Source organism: Lemur catta, chromosome 1 (assembly GCF_020740605.2).
Source record: "Lemur catta isolate mLemCat1 chromosome 1, mLemCat1.pri, whole genome shotgun sequence".
Classification (NCBI taxonomy): Eukaryota; Metazoa; Chordata; class Mammalia; order Primates; family Lemuridae; genus Lemur; species Lemur catta.
In genome coordinates this window covers 28,157,358-28,171,011 of record NC_059128.1, presented here as the reverse complement: position 1 = coordinate 28,171,011, position 13,654 = coordinate 28,157,358, and the positions used below count along the sequence as shown (strand labels likewise).

The following is a 13,654-nucleotide window of genomic DNA, read 5'->3' as shown; positions in this document are numbered from 1 at the left end:
TTTCTAAAATAGATTCTAAACAGGTTAACTAGGTTATTGGTTAAGGGAATGCTGTCTCTTGATTTCAAGAAATTGTTTAGTTTACCAAAATGCTATCCTTATGAACAAGATGGGAAAATGAGAACTGGATGTTGGGTGGATTTGTAGCTTGTTGAACAACTATACAAACAGTGGAAGCGGATGTGATGGTGCAGGCCTGTAGTCCAAGCCACTGGGGAGACTGAGGTGGAAGGATGGCTTGAACCCAGGAGCTTGAGACCAGCCTGGACTATGTAGCAAGACCCTGTCTTAAAAACAAAACTCCCCCCAAAATAAAAACCATGGATTTGATGGATCTGCATGAGCCAGGAGAGAAACATTTCCTTTTGTGCTGTTGCACTCCGTGTTTGACTTCTGTGATCTTTGAAATGGTTTATTGTTGACATATTTACATGTGAAGTGCAATAAGAAAGGTAAGGTAATGTAGTTTACAGAATCAAAGTTTTAAAGTGTGCTTCATAGAATTGATAGAATTTCAGAGAGGTGAAATTGATTCTGGGGTTTTGGGGCAGAAATAGCTCTCTTTCTGTTGAAAGCACCATAAAATTACATAAGCAGATATGCAGTATATCTGTGGTAATAAAATCTCATGGGGGAAGGTGATCAAGAAAAAATGCTTATAAAGTTTGTTTAGGGGAGCGTTGATGGAAAAAGTTGAGAAATACTGTTTTAAAAGAACTCAGCTTTGGAATGGTGGGGCTAAAACTTACAATAGGAATAGGTGGAGATGCTTGAGAAATTTTGCATTTAGGACTAGACGCCAAAGGCGCCACGATAGAATGGGAATATTTCTTGATTTATGTTTATGTGAAGGAAAAAAATTAGAATTTGCTTTCTTTGTTACTTTTATTTGCTCCTAAACTCAGTATGAGTCAACAGGATGGATATGACTGAGAAGTGGTTAGTGTCGCCTTAGGCTTCATTTATAAAAATAGATGTTATGGAGTTCAGAGTGTTCTGTTGTACTATAAACGGGTCAGAATCTGATATGAAAATTAGAAAAACTTGAGCATCCAGAGGATCATCAGGAAGATGAGAGGTTGCAAAACCACGTTGAGAAGTGTTCAACCAGAATAGCAGCTGGCATAGTGTTTAAGCACAAGACGACTGCAGGAATTTATGACTTGATCAGAAGCTGTTTTTTGACTGAGCAAAAAAAAAAAAAAGAATTTATGGCTTGAATCTACAAACATAATTAAACATATTAAATTGGGCAATGTTATGTAATTAATAAATTAATTAAAGCTATATTTATTGAGAGCATGCTATCTTCCAGGTGTTATTCTAGGTACTGGGTACTTGGTACCCAGCAAATGGACAAAATATCTGTGTTCATGGAGCTCACAGATTAGTGGGCAGAGACAGACTATAAGCAAGGTAAATTTGTAAAATAGATTTAGTATGTAAGATAGTGTGTTAGGTATTGACAGGCATGAAAGAGGAAAAATAAGGGGGAAAAAAGGATGTGAAATATTGGGAGTGGTGGAAATTTTAGATAGAGTGGCCAAAGAAAGTGTCATTGAGAAGGTGATTTAAAAAAACAAACAAACTTTACCTGTAGTCCTAGTTACTCAGGAGGCTGAGGTGGGAGGATTGCTTGAGCCCAGGAGTTCGGGGCTGTAGTGAGCTATGATCATGCCACTGCACTCGAGCCTGAGTGACAGAGTGAGATCCTGTCTCTACAAACAAACAACTCTATATTGTAGGAAAACAAACATACAGAAAACTGCAAAAAGCACAAGTGTACCTTGGGGTGAATTTTTACAAAGTGAATACACTTTTGTAATCAGCACTCAGATAAACGGAATATTACTGCTCCTCAGAAGGCCTGGCTACCCCTCTTCCCAGCCAAAGCATTACCTGCTAACTGTAACACCTAGCTTAGTGCTACCTGTTTGTGAGCTTTATATTGATGTAATTATGCACAATGTGTAATATATTTTTTTGTTTCTAGCTTCTTTTACTCGGCATTGTGTTGTTGGTGAGATTCATCTATGATCATTTTTGTTGCTGTAAAATGTTAAATTGTATGATGGTACCACAAATTTAATCTTCCATCTCTCTGGCTAATGAATAGTGCTGCCGTGAACCTTCTTGTATATATATTTTTAGTGAAGACATCTATAGGGATATAATCAGGAGTAGAATTGCTAGGTCATGGTGTACGTGTATATTCACTTTAGTTAGATGCTGAGAAACAGTTTTTCAAAGTGATGACATCGATTTATATGCCCATTAGCTGCATGTGCGAGCTCCACATTCTTGTCCACATTTGGTATTGCCTGCCATTTAACCTCAGCTATTCTGGTGGTTGTGTAGCGATACTCCACTGTGGAAGACTAATGCATTTGAGCACCATTTCATATTTATTGGCCATTTTGATACCACTTTTTGGAGTGATGGAAATGGTCTGTATTTTTATTTTGGTGGTTACACAACCATATGCATTTGTCAAAACCCATGGAGGAACAGTGCACTAAAAAGAGTGAATTTCATTGTGTGCAAATAATAAATAAATCAAACTAATAAATACCACTTTCCTTATTAATAAATCGTCAAATCAAACTAATAAATACCTCACTTTCCTTGTTGATTTATAGGAGTTTTTTTTTTAATCTATTGTAGACGAGTCCTCTGTTGCACATGTGCGTCACAAATATGTCCTCCCACTTGCTGCCTTACCTTTTCAGCTCTCTTAATGTTGTCCTGTTTTAAGAAATTTTTGCTTACTCCAAGGTCACAAAGATAAAGATGAATTTTGAGTAATGACCTGAAGAAGTAAGGTCACTAATCATGCTGGTGTCTGGGGGAGACATTTCAGGTCAAAGAGACAGAAGGTGTGACAACCGACTGACCAACTGTAAGGCCAGGTGCCTGGGAGGGAGCAGAGGAGCGGAGATGAGCTCAGAGAGACACATGGAGGCAGCAGGTATCCTTACTGGTGTGAGACTCCTGAAGGGTTTTGAGCAGAAGAGACGGGACCCAGCCTACGTTTCAGCAGGATCGCTGGCCGCTGTGTTGAGAGTGGACTGCTAGGGGAGGGGCTGGGTAGGGAGCCCAGTTAGGAGGCTGTTGCAGGGGTCCGAGGGAGTGATGATGGTGACCTAGACCCGGTGGTGGTGAGACATGGGTGGTCGAATAGCGAGCGATACGTTTTGAATGCATAGCTGTCAGGATAGCTCATGCATGGTCTGGAAGTGGAGTGTGAAAGAGAGGAGTCAAGAATGGCACTAGGTTCTATTTTAGTGTTTATTTTTTGCCTGAGCAACTGGAAGGGGGAGAGATGGGATGTTGGAGATGCGGAAGGTGCAGATGTGGAGCAGTGGTGCACATATGTTTGCATGTTACAGATGTAATTTAAACAATTTTCCAGCATTTTATAAAGAAAAGTCATTTGAATACCGAAAGAATAGGAAAGACATAATCTTAGAATAAATGGCAGCCCTTTAAGTTGGATAAATTTAACTTTATAAAATATTCAAACAAATTCTTTTTTTTTCTTTCATTCCTCTGAGGTCCTACAAATACGTATTGCAGACCAGATTTAGGAATCACTGAACTGTAGTATTATGTAGGTAGCCTTTGATCTTGACACTCTTGATAAATGAACAGCGTATCTTTAAACTCTCAATAAGATTGAGATAAGCGTCTAAATATGGGAAACAAAGAAAATTAAAGTAGGCCACGTGTCATTTCTAGCCTAGAAATACTTGATTTCCAAAGAGAGAGAAAAGAGAAGGAGTGAGGGTGCCATATGCATCAAAGGACACATATGGTACATGTGTCATCGTAGTAAAGCCTGATACTCATCTAGTTACTACCTTCTTTGCTGATGGGCTCCATGAAATTGTTTTAAAATTTTGTTTTGCAGTAGCCAAGCTCTGAGTTTTCTTGAGCAAATTGATTTGCCTTGTCTTTAGGGAAAAATATAGTCTATGTTTTGACATTTGTGTATTCCCGTTCTCCCCACCATCCGTGCTAAAGCTAAGTGCACTATAAAGTGTTTGATAAAAGCAACCTGGGCAGAGGGAGGCAGGAAGGAGGCACTGCAGGGGGCGAAGGCAGAGCTGGTCTGAGTGCCTGGTGACCCTGAGCCTGGAGGGTGCAGACAAGAGCAGGCTTGTCTCAATCACCCTGTTGATGCGTGCGTGTACTTTCCATTGAATTAAACGCCTACTTTCTTTTTGGCAGAATGTTGAGATGCACTGAGTGAATTATCAGTGTCACTAATTGGCTTCACAGGTGTGTAAGTGATCTTTTATAAAGTTTTGCCTTTGAATGTTACCTGAAAAATATTTTGTAGTTTGATAGTACAGAGTCATTTGATTATTCAAAGACATCAAATGTCCTTTGTAAGATTCTATTGCTATTTTAAAGACCAGTATTATTAACAGCGGGTTAATTTTTCCATCTCTGCCGATTGATTTTATGGGATTTAATGTCTTTATACCAAGAAGAGAACTTTAACATGCGTAGTCACTTCTCAGTGTTTCCCGTCTGCTTTTGGTGTTAGGTATTAGTGTCGTATTTTAGTTACCTGGTGTGTCTGTGCTTTTGACATGATTATCTTACCCTGAGGGATGGAGAAAATCAGTAAAAAGTTCACTGCTGCTTTGTGAATTAAGTTATGCCTTGGCACAAAGTGCTGATCCCTTTGGCATTCAAACACAGCATTAGATCAGCCCGCCTGCAGTTCGGGAATGTTCTGAAAGTGCTACCTAACACTGCAGGATTCTCCATAAACTTGAGCCGGTATAGAAAGTGATGTTTACTGCATCCTATTCTTAAGTATCTTGCCAAGTTACTGTCATCATACTCTTTATTGATAGAAAATTAGTTAGGGAAAAACCATTTTCTTCTCCTTGCATGGCAGAGGTGATGAAGTTTATGAGAAAGTACATATAAGGAAAGGTTGGAAGTGTTGATTGTGGATATGAGCCCTGGTTGGAAACAAAAGAACTCTTGGCTTACGGTGGAATATTCTATGTGTTACTTGTTTCTCTTCAATCTCAGCTCTTATATGTGGAAATAATGAAATGAATATTTGCTGTGCGTATTGGTCAGGGTTTTTAGTTACAGATACTAAGATGTATTCTAGTTAGTGTAAGCAGAAGGTGATTTATTAAGGGTGATGGCTGGTTTAGCAAATCATGGTGAGGGCTGACAAAAGAGACTGTAGGCTCAGTTTCTGGGAATCGTTGCAAGTTCTGCACCGTGAACCTGGCCTGCTGAGGAGCTCCTGTCCCGATGCAGTCAGGATATTCCAAATCAGGAAGCCAGAGCAAAGTGGGTGCTGCACACCTGGCTGGCCCACTTCTTTTCCCATGCAGCTGTGTTCTGAAGGAGTCCCTTGCGGTGTGTCTGCGTGGCGGAACCTAATTCACATGTCTGCCCGTACCATAGGGCGAGGAAGGCAGGAAGTAATCTTTCCACTCCTAGTTTGTTTATTTGCTTTCTTTTTCTAATTCTATACTGGGACGGTGAGCTTTACAAAGTAAGGAACTGTGGTGAAAATGGAACAAGGAGGATTTTGGGCTCCATGAATAACAGATGCTCATTATAGCACCTATATAAAATAATAGTAATTACACTAATATAATTATAATCAATATTATAAGATTGTAAGTAAAACTTTTAAGGAAACTTACTATTAAAAAACATTTGTTATGGGGGGGTGGTACATAAAGAATGTTTAAAATTCCAGCATTTCATGGTTATGTTACTTTAGAATTCTATTTAAGCTAGCAAGATTATGTTAATAGTAAAGCTAAAGTTGAGAGAGATTTTGGGTTCTTTTATCATTGGTGAATACCATGGCAAGTCAAGACCCATTCTTGTGAGTTTGTTCTTTTAATCATAGAAAGAGTTGCAACTTTATGAATGGGTCACTATAAATACATTACTGTTATTTGAAGGATAAGTTAATATGAATCTGTGATGATGGGTTGGCAGAATTACAAAGCATAGCATTATTATAACTTTTTTTTTTTTTTGGAGACAGGGTCTCACTCTGTCACCCAGGCTGGAGTGCAGTGGTGTCATAATAGCTTCCTATATCCTCAGAATCCTGGGCTCAAGTGATCCTTCTGCCTTGGCCTCCCAAAGTGCTGGGATTGCAGATGTGAGCCACCATGCCTGGTCTACATTATTATAACTTTTAATATATAGCTAGTTATCTAAAGTTTTTTTCTGAAATAGATTGAGCCCTAAGAAGGACTCAGAAATCACGTGGTCCACTACCCTGATTTTACAGTTCAGGAAACCAAATCCTCATGGGATGAAATGATTTGCTCCAGATTGTATAGCTGGTTGGCGATAAGGCCTCTTGACTTCACAGCCCAGTCTTTTCCCGCTAAACCCTCTAGGAAAGCAGAGGTTTCTCCGTACTGGGAAAAGCTTCAGTGCCTCCTGGATTCCCCGTACTGAGATCTGAGTCCTGATGTAGTAGTCAGGATGTCTGAGTGGAGTTGTAGTTGGTTGGGAAACACTGGTGCTCCTTTATGTGTCCAGTGAACACTTGGACATTTGTTCTTGAGTTGTGAGGAAAATCAATTGCAGAAGTAAAAATTTTGTTCAAAACAGCCCTTGGGGGAAAACACACTGAACATGCCTAAATGGAAGATGTAAGTTTCACTTGGTAAAAATAGGCTGCAAAAATTAAGAATGTTTACACACAGCTCTCTTCTGTATTTACACTTCTGGGTTGTTCATAAATTTGCTTATACACAACTCTTTTGCTAAAGCATTTGCCATTACACGTGTAGTCCAGGTTAAGAATTACAAGGGGACTTTGATCTGGTGCCCTTCATCTTCTCCTTCGCGTCCTTGCTCAGATTCTGCTTTTACAGGGAGTCTTACCCTGACCTCACTCTGTGTAAGATTGCAACCCACCTGCCCTCTGTTGACCCCTGAATCTCCTTATCCTGCCAGCCTGTCCTTTTTCTTTTTAATAGCACATATCCCCTGTAATGGTATGTTTACGTCTCCCTCATATAATTTGTCTGTTACGTTTATTCTGTCTACCCCATTAGAGCACAAGCTCCATGAAGACAGAGGCTTTTGTGAGTGTGTGTATTTCCAGCATGAAGAGTAAAGAGTACCCGTCACATGGTAGATAATAAATATGTGTTGAATGAATGAGCTTGGCAATAGCAGCTAATTTTTTCAATTCTTACTAGTAAAATGACAGATTCTCAGGCCTATCGATTATTTTATTCATTGACTTATTGGGGATGGCAAAGCCATCAGTTAGTATGTAAAGAAAATAAGTTAAGTGTATGAATTGTGTCATATACAGTTTTGTGGAATCCCCTTGCTTCTATGGCAGTAAACAAGGAACATGGATGGATTCAGGGGAAAAAATCATTAAATTATGCAGATATGATCAATGGAACAAATTCTTTAGATATCAAAATCTAGAGTACTAAATGATAAAAATGCATACAGAGATGCTCAAATATAGACTCGGGCACATAGCTGGTTTTAAACATAACTGGTTTAAGAAGTTTTCGTTGCCTACATTGTGGCCAAAAAGTTGGGCTTCAGGATATTGGGGTACTGAGGCGATGGAGGAGGGATGAGGGAGGGACAGAGGAGGAATCAGGATCTTCTATCTTGTCAGGGTCGTCTGTATGTGATGGTATATTTCTATTACTCTAAGCCTTTTTGGAAAAGCTAAAACATGAGCCAAGGAGATACACTTGATGAAGATAAAGTACACGATGCTCTAAATTTTTCATTTAGTTAAGCTGATGGTAGTCTGCTATTGAGGGCAATAGGGTAGTTTATAAATGTTCATTTTTTTAATTTAAAGATATTATCTAAAGATTTAGAATTCAAGGGAAATAAAGATGATAAATAATATCTTAGGAAGATGTTAAGAAACCTAGAAAATGCCTTAGAAATCAAATGCACTAACTTTTTATATAAGCCTAAGTCCAAAGCTTAATTGACTTGCCCAATGTCACACAGCTGGTTAATGGCAGAATTGAGACTAATTTTTGTCACAAATTTTCACTGAAGTATTCTTAATAGGAGAGGAGTGTGCAAGCCTATCTTTGGAGATAATCCAGGGATCAATTATGAATTTGTTTCAAGATCTGTGTTTTATCTTAAAAATTTCAAAAAGTCATGCAGCTATTTGATCCCATACAAATTATTTATGTCTTTCTCTTTTTATGTGTATAAGCACGTATATTTTTTTAGTCTCGCAGAAATGTGCTTACAATTGTCATTTGGGAGCTGAGAAAATGAATAGCATCAACAATCACCTTAGGTTATTGTCTTAGAACTTTTAGTAAAACTTAAAAAACAGTAAAGTTTTAAAGAAAACTACAATGGGTAAATATATCTACCTGATCTGTTCTAAAGTTACATATGTTATATTAGAAGAAATTAATTATAGTGCAGTTAATATACCTTATTCAGAAAATATTTTAAACCTCAACTTGAGAAGAAAGGGTTTCTATTTTTGCCATTTCCACATTCTGTGTAAGAGTAGTAAGACATCACATTTTGTATCTTTTTGCTAGATGTAGTGGTTTCAGAAAAGAGAGAGATGATCTGTATGTATTCACAGTTTGTATATACTTTTTTCGTGAGGGTAAAATCAGACCACACTTATGTGGAGAGAGCCAACCCCACTGTATCCCTCCCCTGTCCTTAGCGGAGGATACACTAGGGGGTTTTACTTTTTAATCTTTTATGTAAATTGTTCTTTTGCAACACGTGGGTCAATGAAATACTTATCATCAGTTGAGTTGTAACTCAATTTCATTATACTCTAAAATATATTAATAGTTTTCACAATTGATTAGAAAACAGGTGTGATATTGAGAACACTGAACTGTCAGGAGGTTTTGACTTAATTTTATCTGTAAAATTTTTGAGTATTACGGTGGTAACGGGGTATTGGGGTTCTGACTCTAAAAGCTTACGATCTGTATTTGGTCATGATACGCTTAGTGCAGCCTCCGTATAGGTAAAACTGTGTGTGTATTTCACCTTTCCATGTCGTTATGTGAAATTGTTCCCTTGAGGTGAGTATCTTGGAGCCAGGGCCCCTAACTTTAGACTGGTCAGTAGGTTTTCCTGGGTGACTACTTGAGGAATCATTACATAAGAACTTGCTGAGCAGTCACTAGTGGCCCATACAGGGGCTTTTCCTGCTAAGCAGGGTAAACTGTGTGAGCCTTTTAGCACCTTTGAGAAAAAGGCCTCCTGAGACATGAGGAATTTTCAAATTGGGCCTGGAATCTTTAGGAACTGGATAGTTACTACCCCTGAGCAGTTTGCCACGTGGAGTCTTTATATTACTGTTGGAAGCAGCTGTCTGAATTTTTATGGTCTTGTATTCGTGGGTTTTCCAGTGATTTAAGGATTTAAGATTTAGTTGGGCAGCCACGTAGGCGTGATTATTTTACCATGCCCGTCTCATGTGTTTGTGGTCTTTTTCTCATGGGAGGCATGCGATTGGGTGTTGTGTTTTCAGTTTAATCTCTGTTACATTAGCTAGTTTACTAGCTTTAGGTGGATATGCAGAAATAGCCTACAGAAATATTGGATTTGTGTCCCACTCTGGCAGAGTCACTTGTTTAGAAGTTCTGAGATGGTCTCTCTTGGCAGGTACGTCTTGGCAGACAGTCAGTGCCACGTGGGTGGGAGAGATGCAGCTGTGGTCAAGGTAACTGGGCCGGAGCTTCTGCTGTACTTGAACGTTGCTGCTTTAGCTGAGTACCTGGGAGAGATCAGTTGTCATTTTTTAGGAATCAGCTCCAAAATCAGAGAGAACTTTACAGTTGTTGAGTTATTCTGTGGGTTAGCTCTCATTATTTTCCATATCTTTTGGATTTAAAATTTTGAAAAACTTGGCAGTTTGCTCAAATATGGTTTAGATAGAATAAGCCAGAGGTTCCCCATGAAAGACTTGCTTTGAGGCTGAAGAAAGCCTTTATTCCTCTTCCATCCTGCTAAGGTATGGCAGTGTTAGAGCAGATGGAAGGCTGGAGTTTGAGCTGAAGTTGTGTGAAAGCTTCGCCAGCCAATTGGCTGACTCTAATAGTAAGACAGGAAGAACCACCCACGTTTTCCATTTTGGATTTGAGTCACAGAAAACAGGTTTCCTGCAGAAACCATTTGGCTTTAACAAGTTTACGAAAATTTCATCTTTGATCAGATTGATATTTTTATCTGCATTGTGCATGTATTTCAAATTAATTATTTCCCCCTTTTCAATCCACAGGTGAAATTTCAAATTTGAATCTCCTGCAGTACTGACTGTAACCTAATTTCCAAGATTTTTACACAAGGTAGAATCAGAGGACTATACTTTCAGGTAAGGAACTAGTTTTATTTTATCTTAATAATACACAGCTACTTTTGCAGAGGTCTGGAGTTTCCCAGACTTCTGGAATAGAAGTGTAGGTGAATTTCTAAAAAGGTGGCAAATCTAATTCTCCAGGCAGATATCCATCTGTTTGATATTAGCTAAGAGATGTCAATGAGGTTGGCTACTTACAATTATAGAAGCAATATATGATGACAATTAAAATACACACGTTCATTTAAAATGGCTTACAATGTTTTTAAGGCATTTTAAGGTTTTTAGTGGAGACATCATCCTTCTAATACCAACCACTTCCATCCTATGATTGATTGATTGATCAATCTGTCTATCATCAATCTACCTATATATCTGTTTTTTATTTGCTTAAAGACTTGGATGGTTTTAAGAATAATTTCCCTACCTCTGTGGCATACCAAAGTATTATAACAATTATGGGCATGAGAAGATTATAGAAAAAGAGCTGTACTTGAAATAATTTGGAATTTACAGGGCTTATATTTAGAAAGGAATTTTCCCCAGGAGGAGAGGGAACTGTGCCGAACGAAGACAGAAACAAATAACTGCCTCCCCACACCCTTATTCCAGAAAACCACATTGCATGGAAAAATTGTGCTGAGTTGGGATTGTCATAGTGTTTCTGGATACAAGTGAAAGCATACTTCAGAGAAGTAATATATTGGCTTTTTAAACAATTACCTAATTTTCCTAACTGATCATGAGGTTATTGAGTCACTCATAAATTAGTTTTTGTCCCTCTTTTAGGATGGTTACTTTTCAAGTTTAAAATGTGGAAAAGTCGATTTTAAATGGTTGGCATCATTTGAAGAGGGACAGTGGCAACTGAGTGAATAATGCAGAAACCACTTACCAGTAATGCATTATAGAGTGACTCCTATAGCAGATTTAGTTTCCTAACTACATTACCAGAAGTTAGTTTGCAAAACTTTAATGCACTGACAAAGTGACACCCCAGTGGAGGGAAACTGGCTTGGGATTTATAAGAAGCTGCAGATGGTATGTGGACCTAATTTCTTTCCAGTCTCTTCTAGGCTAGAAGTAACTTCTTAACTAGTTTCTCTCCATCCCTCTTTTTCCTGTTTCTCCCTGCTACAACACTTCAGGGCTTCCCCATTGTGTACAGCAGTGGTTCTCCAACTTTTTGGTTTTAGAAACCCTTTGTACTGTTGAATATTATTGAGGACTCAAGAGAGCTTTTGTTTCTGGTTTGGCTCTGCCTTTGTCAACTGTGAATTAGTAAATATTGAGTCTGTTCTTACTTTTAAAGTAAGGACATTACTTTAATTTCTAGAAGTGTATTATGGGGATCGAATTAGGTAATGTGTTAAAAGGATTTTGTAAAGTATAAGGTGCTTTTTAAAATTTAGTTTTACTTATTTTTAACTTATTTAACTTATTTAAACTTATTTTTAACCTAATGCATTTATTGGCTAACTTTTCTTTGGGTACATAAATATTATAAATACAGTATAAATAAATATGACAGTACATAGTAAATATTTAAGTATTTATACAAAGAAAGGACTATAGATGTGAGACCTTAAATATTTACTTAAATATTACAGTGTACAGTTTAAATAAATGCCATAAATATAAATATAAATTCTCAGTGAAATAGTCAAGTAACACAGAATTATACAGAGTAATGTCCGAGGTCACCATTAGTTGCATACTTTCAATCCTTTGTGTATGCATTTAAGTGCATAAATATGTATATATGTAGCATAAGCTTTTTGTTTTGTGTCTGTGCCTTTTTAAAATATAACATGTCTTAGGTCATTCCATGTTAGGATATATAAATCCCTCTCAGTCTTTTAATAGCTGCATAATTTTTTTTTCATGTATTCCCATATTGATGGACATTTAGCCTATTTTTAATTGTTTACTTTTATAAAAAAGCTAATGAACATTCTTAGTTCTTTCTTATTAAAACATTAGTTAATTCTTACTAGTAGATTTATTCTATCTCCAAGGTATTGAGGGTTAAGTATGAAATCTTAGACTGCTCAAGTCGGAATAGACTTCTTTTCATTGTTGTGACGTACACTAGATCTTTTTTGAGCAAACTTTTTCATATGGTTTTTGTACATTTTGTTTATTTTTGTGGTACTCTCATTTCACTATTTGGATAGACTTTTGAAGACTAGTGTGTGTATTGGTTAAGTTTAACTCCTTTAGTGTGATCGCTGTATGCTTACGCCTCAATAATAGCAACACAACAGTCATGGCCAATACTTACCTATGGTGAGCACTAAGAGCTCATTACACATGTGTGTGCTAAGAGCTTACTGCATATGTGATCTCATTTCTTCCTGTCAATAACCCAGTGAAATTGGTGGTACTGTTGAGGGTAAGCATTTAGAAATGGAGAATCAGAGAGGTAAAATCTTTTGCCCAAGGTCAGTTATGGATCTTGGATTCAAAGGTCTTGCTTCCAACTATGATGCTAAACAGTCTCGCAGGATTTTGCTGAATCAGAGATGGTCCTTGTATATATGATATCACGGTTTACTTTCTCAATTACTTATATTTGTATATCTTTCTTTTTAATACCAATAATACTTTAAGAAATAGTTCATGCTCTGGAGTGTCCATTTTTTAGAAAGTATTTATAATAAAAGCAATATGCTAATATGTAATAAAGGCAAATATTTACTGAATTTAATAGTAAGAATGGTATTTTGGAGTGAAAAAGGCCACTAAATGAGGAGTTGATCTTGGCTTCTATTTATTTATGTATGTATGTATGTATGAATGAATGATCTCCCCGGCTAGAGTGCAGTGACATCTCATAGCTCACTGCAACCTGGGCTCAAGTGATCCTCCTGCCTCAGCCTCCTGAGTTGCTGAGGGAGGGAGACATTGTGCTTTGATAATTTTTCTATTTTGAGTGGAGATGGGGTCTTGGTCTTGCTTAGGCTGGTGTGGAACTCCTGACCTTAAACGATGCTCCTGCCTCGGCCTCCCAGAGTGCTAGGATTACTTGAATTCTATTTATTAACTAACAGGATGACCTTAACAAATAATGCTCTTTCCTCATTGGTAAAACAGTATTAGACTAAATATTAATAGTTCACTTTATATTAATAGTTAGCAGCCATCATATTGAGTAACATCAATATGAATAAGAAATACTTATGAGAAAGTTCAGCAGTGGTAATCTAAATGAATTGCAAAATGGAATTCTAGTAATGCTTCCCCTTACCTTGAGTAATAAGGAGAACATTTCTGGAATGGGTTGTTATTCATGAC

General features: G+C 37.5%; 1 protein-coding gene across 8 annotated transcripts in view; it reads left to right on the top strand.

The window, feature by feature from the left end:
- Positions 1 to 13,654, top strand: part of SIPA1L1 (signal induced proliferation associated 1 like 1) — a 358,554-nt gene that overhangs the window by 25,413 nt on the left and 319,487 nt on the right. For all 8 annotated transcript variants that reach the window (XM_045564679.1, XM_045564663.1, XM_045564653.1 and 5 more), the window contains one exon: positions 10,280 to 10,372. The gene's annotated coding sequence lies outside the window, so the exon portion shown is untranslated. The remainder of the gene's footprint in view (positions 1 to 10,279; positions 10,373 to 13,654) is intronic.